The sequence below is a fragment of the Pinus tabuliformis genome, chromosome 7 (genome assembly GCF_031772625.1).
Source record: "Pinus tabuliformis cultivar Carrire ecotype Pingquan chromosome 7, CPIR1, whole genome shotgun sequence".
Taxonomy (NCBI): domain Eukaryota; kingdom Viridiplantae; phylum Streptophyta; class Pinopsida; order Pinales; family Pinaceae; genus Pinus; species Pinus tabuliformis.
Window position 1 is genome coordinate 1,259,882,908 of NC_142293.1, and position 7,595 is coordinate 1,259,890,502.

Genomic DNA, 7,595 nt, shown 5'->3' on the forward strand with positions numbered 1-7,595 from the left:
TTAATAATAAGAAACATTAAAGGATTCGAGGTACAAAAATGCATCATAGTATCCTAGATGATTTGAAAAATATAAAGCTTGACCCAATTGATAACTACATATAAAGATGATGAGCTTAGACAAACTTCAATCCAATTGACAAAACTCTAAATTAAAACTAGATCAAAGAATAATGAGCATTAAATACATCCAATTTCCCTATCAAAGGCTTTGGACAAATCGAGCTTTATAATTGTAGCAAGGATTTTTGTAGTTTTCATGGTGTTGTTGAGAGGTTTGTCATTGATGTCAAAGCAAGGATTAACCATGCTCAAAGCCAAACATGATGCTACAATTGATTAAGAGAGAAGAAAATTGGAATTTGTAGGTGAATAGCACTTTGCAAGAGTTTGTTAATCTATTTAGGTATGAATCTCTTGTTATGTGTTTTCCATATTCAAAAAATAGACATGGAGTTGGGTGTTGATCTGCCATATATCTTCTGAATCGATTAGTCTCCATACCTTTCCAAATGCACCCACACCTACGACTGGGTATTTTTATTTTTTATCACACTAGTTAAAAAGATAAAAACATAATAATAATAATAAATAAATAAATATTATCGTCACACACACAAACACACACATATAAATAATTTGTTTTATTCTAAGTCGCACATGTTGCATCCCTAAGTTACAACTTTTGCAACCTCAAGCCACAATTGTTGCAACTTTAACACATAATTGCTCCAACTCGATACAAAAAATTGTTTTATGGAACTGTTACTACAACCTTAAGTTAGAGCTATTATTCCCTTACTCAAATAAAAGAATTCTCATAGAAAGGTTGTTGCCATGTATCTATGCCTCAGTTTCACTATTGAAAAGGAATTGTCATGGATACTTATAATATATATATATATATATATATATATATATATATATATATATATAATATGTTTTATTCTAAGTCATAAACGTTGCATCCCCAATTCACATCTCCTACAACCTCAAACCAAAATTGTTACAACTTTAACACACATTTACTGAAACTAAATGCCAACCATTGTTTTATGAAATTGTTATGTTTTTACTCAAATAAAAGAATTCCTGTATAAAGGTTGTTGCCATGTATCTATGCCACAACTTCAATATTGACAAAGACTTGTTAGGTATAATGATATTTTAATATCTATATAATATTATATATATATAACACACACACTATTTTATTCTAAGTCGTAGATGTTACATCCCTAAGTCGCAACTCCTACAACCTCAAGCCACAATTGTTGCAACTTTAACGCACATTGTTACACTTGGATACAAGTAACTTATTTATGGAACCATTGCTGCAGCCTTAAGTTACAACTGCTATTCCTTACTAAAATAAAAGAATTATCGTATAAATGTTGTTTCTGTGTGTCTATGCCTCAACTTCAATATTGAAAAGGAATTTTTCAGGTATAATGATATCTTAATATATATGTTTTCTTGTATATATATATATATTATTCCAAGTAGCAAATGCTACATCCCCAAGTCATAGCTCATGCAACCTTAAGCATCAATTGTTGCAACTTTAACACATAGTCACTCCAACAAGACACGAGGGATTATTTTATGGAACCGCTACTACAACCTTAAGTTATAGTTGTTGTTCCCTTACTCAAATAAAAGATTTCTCATATAAAGGTTGGTTTCCATGTATCTATGCCTCAATTTCAATATTGACAAGGGCTTGTTAGGTATAATGATCTCTTAATTCCCCATTATTTTCAAAGTGACTATGATTGATTGTAAAGCCCACCCTTTTCCTCTCAATATACATTCCACTATCTTAGAAATCAATTACAGGGAGGGGATTAGGCAGTCATTGAATTCCAAACTTTTATGGGTAATTTTTATGGTCGTGAATCATCTCATTTTAGTTACTCCCTTAAAGTGTCATTTTGAAGCCATTTGTGTAAATCATTCTAAAAAATAACATTAGAGGCAATTTTTTTTTGTGTGGAGGACCTTTCTTATAAGTATTTTCATAAACTTTAACAACAATGTTGGCATCAAGGACTATATAGGACCTTTTTTTATTCTCTAAAAACTCCATTCCATTATACATTAGGTGATGTTTTTAATTACATTTAATCTTATATGTGCCTGAGTTAACGAAGAGTTTTATTTAGAGCCTCTGAATATCTAGATGGAAGCTCATTCATTTTTTTTTAATTTCCAATGATGTCGGTCTTATAATGTCGTTTCCTTCAAAATTCCCTTGGCCTTCCAATGTCCTAGTGTCAGTGTTCAGACACCCATTCTGACAGCACAAACGTCGCAACTATGGGAGGTTCGTTGTAATATATTTTAAAAAATATATGATGACGCCATTCTTTTGACCCCCTTTCTGATGGTAGAAACATCGCAACCGTGGTAGGTTTGTCGTAATATCTTTCCAAAAATTTTGCAGCATTGTCAATCTTCCAACTCACATTTGGAAAACACAAACATCATAACGATCACAAATTTGTCAGAAAATATTTCGTAAAATTCTCACTGACGACAATCTTCTAATGTAATTTTTGACAACATAGTATGTTGTCACAATGGGAAAATTTTCAGAAAAAGTTGACTTTCAGCAGGTCATCTGACGATGGTTTGCAACAAATATAGAGGAGCATTTATCAAACTTTCAACAAAATGTTGATGAGTATATTCAATGAACAGATTTCAGACAGTCGATGATTACTATCATCATAATTTTGATGAAAAAGAAGATGTTGAAATTACAGCTGCACTGAAAATGATGTTTCCTCAAATCTCCTTTTTCGTTATAGTGATGAAACATCTCTGCAAAAATGACAAAGTGTCATCATAAATTGGGTCAATATTTAGTAGTGTGAGATTGGAAACAAGGGTTGATGAATCCCAATTTTGGAAGGCCTCAATAGGCCATAATTGAAACTCATTCACAAAATTTTTCCCTCTACACCAATGCAACCATTGACATCATCCCTCCTTGACCACAACTACTTGCTTACCTTGTTTATATCCCCAATAATGGTAAGGCATCCCAACTAGGCCATGGTAGTGGGCTTACAACTTACCCAACTTACTCCTTCTCTTCCTTCAGAGGTGGCATCGACTTCAGACATCATAAAGAGAATGATGGGGGACTTGGGCACCAACATTACCATTCCTCTGCCTCTCGTTTCTGCCAAGATTCTGCGTCTGGTTATTCAATATTGCAGATACCATGTTCTTGATGCCCCCACTATATCACTTGATGCTGTCAAAACGTGGGATGAGGAGTTCGTGAGAGCTCTTGTAGATGATCGCGCCACACTCTTCGAAGTTGCAAAGGCTGCCAACTACCTGGTGGTCACAAATCTTTTGGACTTGATGTGTCAAACTATTGCTGATATGTTGAAAGGGAAAACCGCTGAACAGATACGTGAGATTTTCAACATTCCGAATGAAAATTAATCGTTAAATCATTCTGAAATTAATCGTTAAATCACTCTGCAATGACAGAGTACCTTGCTTTCTGCAATTTGGTTTGGTTCGTTTGAACATGAATTTGAGAGCATGTCATTAGGTTTAGATTCTCTGCAAACTGTTGAGTGTGAAGCCAAATTTACTGAGGATTTTAGATCAGATAGATCTCGAGGATTCTAGATCTTTCTACACCACCATTAGTTTCTAGAATCACATGCAGGATTCTAGATCTTTCTACACTGCCAGTGGTTTCTAGATCATTCCAGATCTCCATCTGAATCACACATAGGATTTTAGATCCCTCTTCTACCTCTATAAATTTGTAATTTCTATGGCCAAGGAAAGCAAGCCAAGGCCCAAGCCTATTATGTAATGCAAAGTGATTTTTGTTCTCCAATAATTGTTTTATCTATTCCGTTGTTTTTGATTAAGTAATCTTGTTGTTTCTCCATTTGTCTATTTCTGTGAATTATTCTCGCTATTGTCGTCTAAGTCTTTGAATATAAATCCCTTGTGTTATTTATGCTCTGGTCTAATACAAACACTATGTTTAGTATACACATTTCCTTAGGCATTTTAGTAATTTTTGCAAATTTTAATATTATACTATGGTACGGGAATTTTTATGACACAAAATTTCTCGTTATTTTGGCTTAATAAACGAAAAAATGTAGTCAATTTTACATAGGCGATGGGATGTGAGAGTGATAAGTAATGTAACATTGTTACTACATTGATAGAAATATGTTACAAGTATACATAATTATGTTACATAGTATGCCCTTTGCACTTTGAATGCGGTGACTCTTCCGTTGTAATTAGTTTGCATGAGGTGACTTTTTTTTGTTGTAATTACTTTGCGTGTAGTAAATTGTTACTGTTATTCAGTATGAGGTAGATCTTACTTATCCAGTATGGGGGTAGATTTCACTTTATATTTACGAATACTAAAAAAGGGTTTTATTTAGGGGAAGCATATGGGCCAAATACCATGCGCCAAATTATTATTAATACTATGCAAAAAATATTCTTAACCCTAATATTAATATTAATAAAAATAAATATGACACATGGTATAGAGAACCAATGATATTGACCCATAGTATTCACATGGAATGTAGACTATATAAAGGGGGAAATTAAACCATTATAGATCCATCTTTAATCTAGATCTACAAAGACTGGAGAGGGATCAAATATATTAATATGCTAACTAGCATAAACTGAAAAAAGATAAGATTTGATCCCTCGTGGGGCTTGGTACATGGAGGTAAAGATGGATCTATGGTGGTTTATTTGGAAGTATGCATAATTATTATTCTAATTTTTGTTTAATATAATAATAATAAAGTACTATTTAATGTTTGTGTGGATAGGTATAGAAGAGATATTGTAATCTAATGTGATGTTATTGTAATTCTAATTAATTTACGGTTTTTTCAAAGATTTAGGTGTTGTAATTATCTAAAAAATTTGGTAAGTTGTTGAACTACATTTTCTCAAGCTACTTTCAATTGTTTTTTGGTCAATAATTTTCTTCTCCAAAGTTTGCCTAGGCTAAATCTTCAACTATTCCTAGATTTTTTTGTTCAAATATAAATAAGAAAACCACTTGTTTATTTTAATTATAAATAATCTTAAATTCATATATAAATTTTATTAGAATTCCATTATGGTTTTCTCCCTATATTTGAAATTGTGAACAATGAGCTATTTGTTAGTTGAAACTAAGCCCTAGCCAATAGATCTAAAATTGTAAATAGTGGGTGGCTTGTTAGTTGAAACTAAGCCCTAGCCAATAGATCTAAAATTGTAAATAGTGGGTTGCTTGTTAGTTGAAACGAAACCCTAGCGCTTCACAATGCGGCTACTAGTACCTTAATTTGTGAAGAAAATAATAAAAAACTTTCGTTTAATAACGAGCATGGAAAAACAAAGAGGAGGATTTTCTGTCAATTTTTACAAATCAATGAAAGAACGATGCCACTTTCACATTTGGCAATCCTTAGGAAAGCAACCTTTGAAAGAAATCCTTAGGAAAGCAGCCTTTGAGAGAAATAAGTTGCCTTGCAATGGATAGCATTGCAAGGCACTATATCCATTGCAAGGCACAAATTAGTGGAAGTTACATTCACACTCCCCGCCAAACACCATTTAACATGAATATATGCATACCTTAGCAATATAACTTTATAGATGGAATAATCAATATATATACCAAATGGGTTAAAACCATGTTTTGAAACCTTATATATGGAAATTTTCTTTTGAAAATAATTATTTTGAGAATGTTTATATCTTGAGTTACATTCTAAGTCCTTCCACGACCCAAGTTTAAAGGAATATTATTATATTTGGTTCTCCACATGTATTATCAATTAAATTTAAAATGATGATTGCAAGCAGTGGAATCAACATCCGGTAGAAATATAATTCCGAGCAATGTTAGATGATCACAAATTAAGTATAATGAAACCTTTCAATGGCGTTGTTGCATATGCGGATATAATTGAATCTCTTAATCTCGCTTACACGTTTTTCACTTCTTCCTTCATAGGCCTCCATCTTTATGTCACGTCTCAAAATGACCATTATTTCCTTGCACATGAGTTTGGCGTGGGAACTTTTGAATTGTGGATTCTACCATGTCCTAAAACTTTGATAGGAATTATTAGTTGTATAAAAATATTTATGAACTTACCATAATTGTGTGTTCTTTCCCGTAGATATATCCTTTCTCTGGTGTACCATAAGGTAGTTGTAACATGTTATATATCGAAAGGGAAACATAAAAGAGTTTACATTTATCTTGAATCAAATTTTAATTAACCTATCAAAACAAACATAATGTTGAGGTGAATGTTCAGAGGGGTGAAAAAATGTGATTCTCATTAGGTTTTGACTATATAAACCATGACTCCTCGACTAATGGAGTGCAATGAGAGATAGTGTATAATAAATAAGATAAATGGGGCACCCCCAGTTCTGGTTCCTTGCTAACCATTTGATCGTGCCAGCGTCCTTGCCTAGCCATTTGATAGGGTCAACGTTCCTTCTCAAGAATTGAAATGGAATCAAACATGCCATTTATTACATCAGTTGCACCTCTATAACAGGTTAAAATATTATAAAGTGAAATTATAGCCTCGAATCTGTCAATATGAAAGCCACCACATTAAATGTACATGCCCATAAAAAAGAAACAGAACCCACCTTCGTGCATGGATTACACTTTGCATGCCCACGACAACCAAGGAAATCGACACGTGAAATATGTCATTGGATGTTATCCTGAACAGCTCCAGGTGTGCAATCTGAAATCGCCAAGCCAAATATGTCCTTGTATATTTTGTCAGCCAACTCCAACTGTGTAATCCATGGTGATGTAACTTTAATTAAGGAACATTTTATGTTTAGCAAGAACAATTACACAGTAGCATATGCTGGGGTTGTCAAACCTTCATAGTAGTAACGTTGCGGTGGCATAAACGATGACTACTTTCACACGATGACATAAACGATGATTGCTATCACAACGAGTACAGACTACATAAACTGTTGTGAGGTACTATGCTACTAGGCCTACCTCTTCAACTTGGAATATGTTTATCAAACTTGGACTCTCTCATTTTTCATGTATCTGGTTCTTTCTATAGAAAGTTATACAACAAGTTAGATAGGATTTGGAATTATTCCATGATGCAGACCTAGAGTCTAGCCTGCATATAACCAGGATCTTTAACATCTGTGCATATCAACATGCATCTCGGCTTTTTCTCCATATCAAAACTTCAATACTTGGCAAAATCATACTTTGCCATTATCTTGTGGAAACTATTTTCTTTTCATGTTTTAACATCAGGACCCAACAATCATTACACAAAGAAAACTTATCATCATACAAATCACATCAAACATTCAATGCTTCCATAAGCAATCTTAATACTTCTCATTCACATATGGCTTGATTCAAGAATGCGCCCTTACTTTTCCTATTCGACCAGAACTCAAAATTCCAAATAACACAATACGATCACTCTTCTTTCAACATATGGTAAATCGATCCACATTCAGTTTTCTCAATAATATATGGTCTTCAGTTTTGACTTGGTAAAAATATAC

The 7,595-nt window shown here is 33.1% G+C and overlaps 1 pseudogene; it reads left to right on the plus strand.

The window, feature by feature from the left end:
- Positions 1-3,059: 3,059 nt before the first annotated feature.
- Positions 3,060-3,461, plus strand: LOC149251976 (SKP1-like protein 1A pseudogene; annotated as a pseudogene).
- Positions 3,462-7,595: the final 4,134 nt, after the last annotated feature.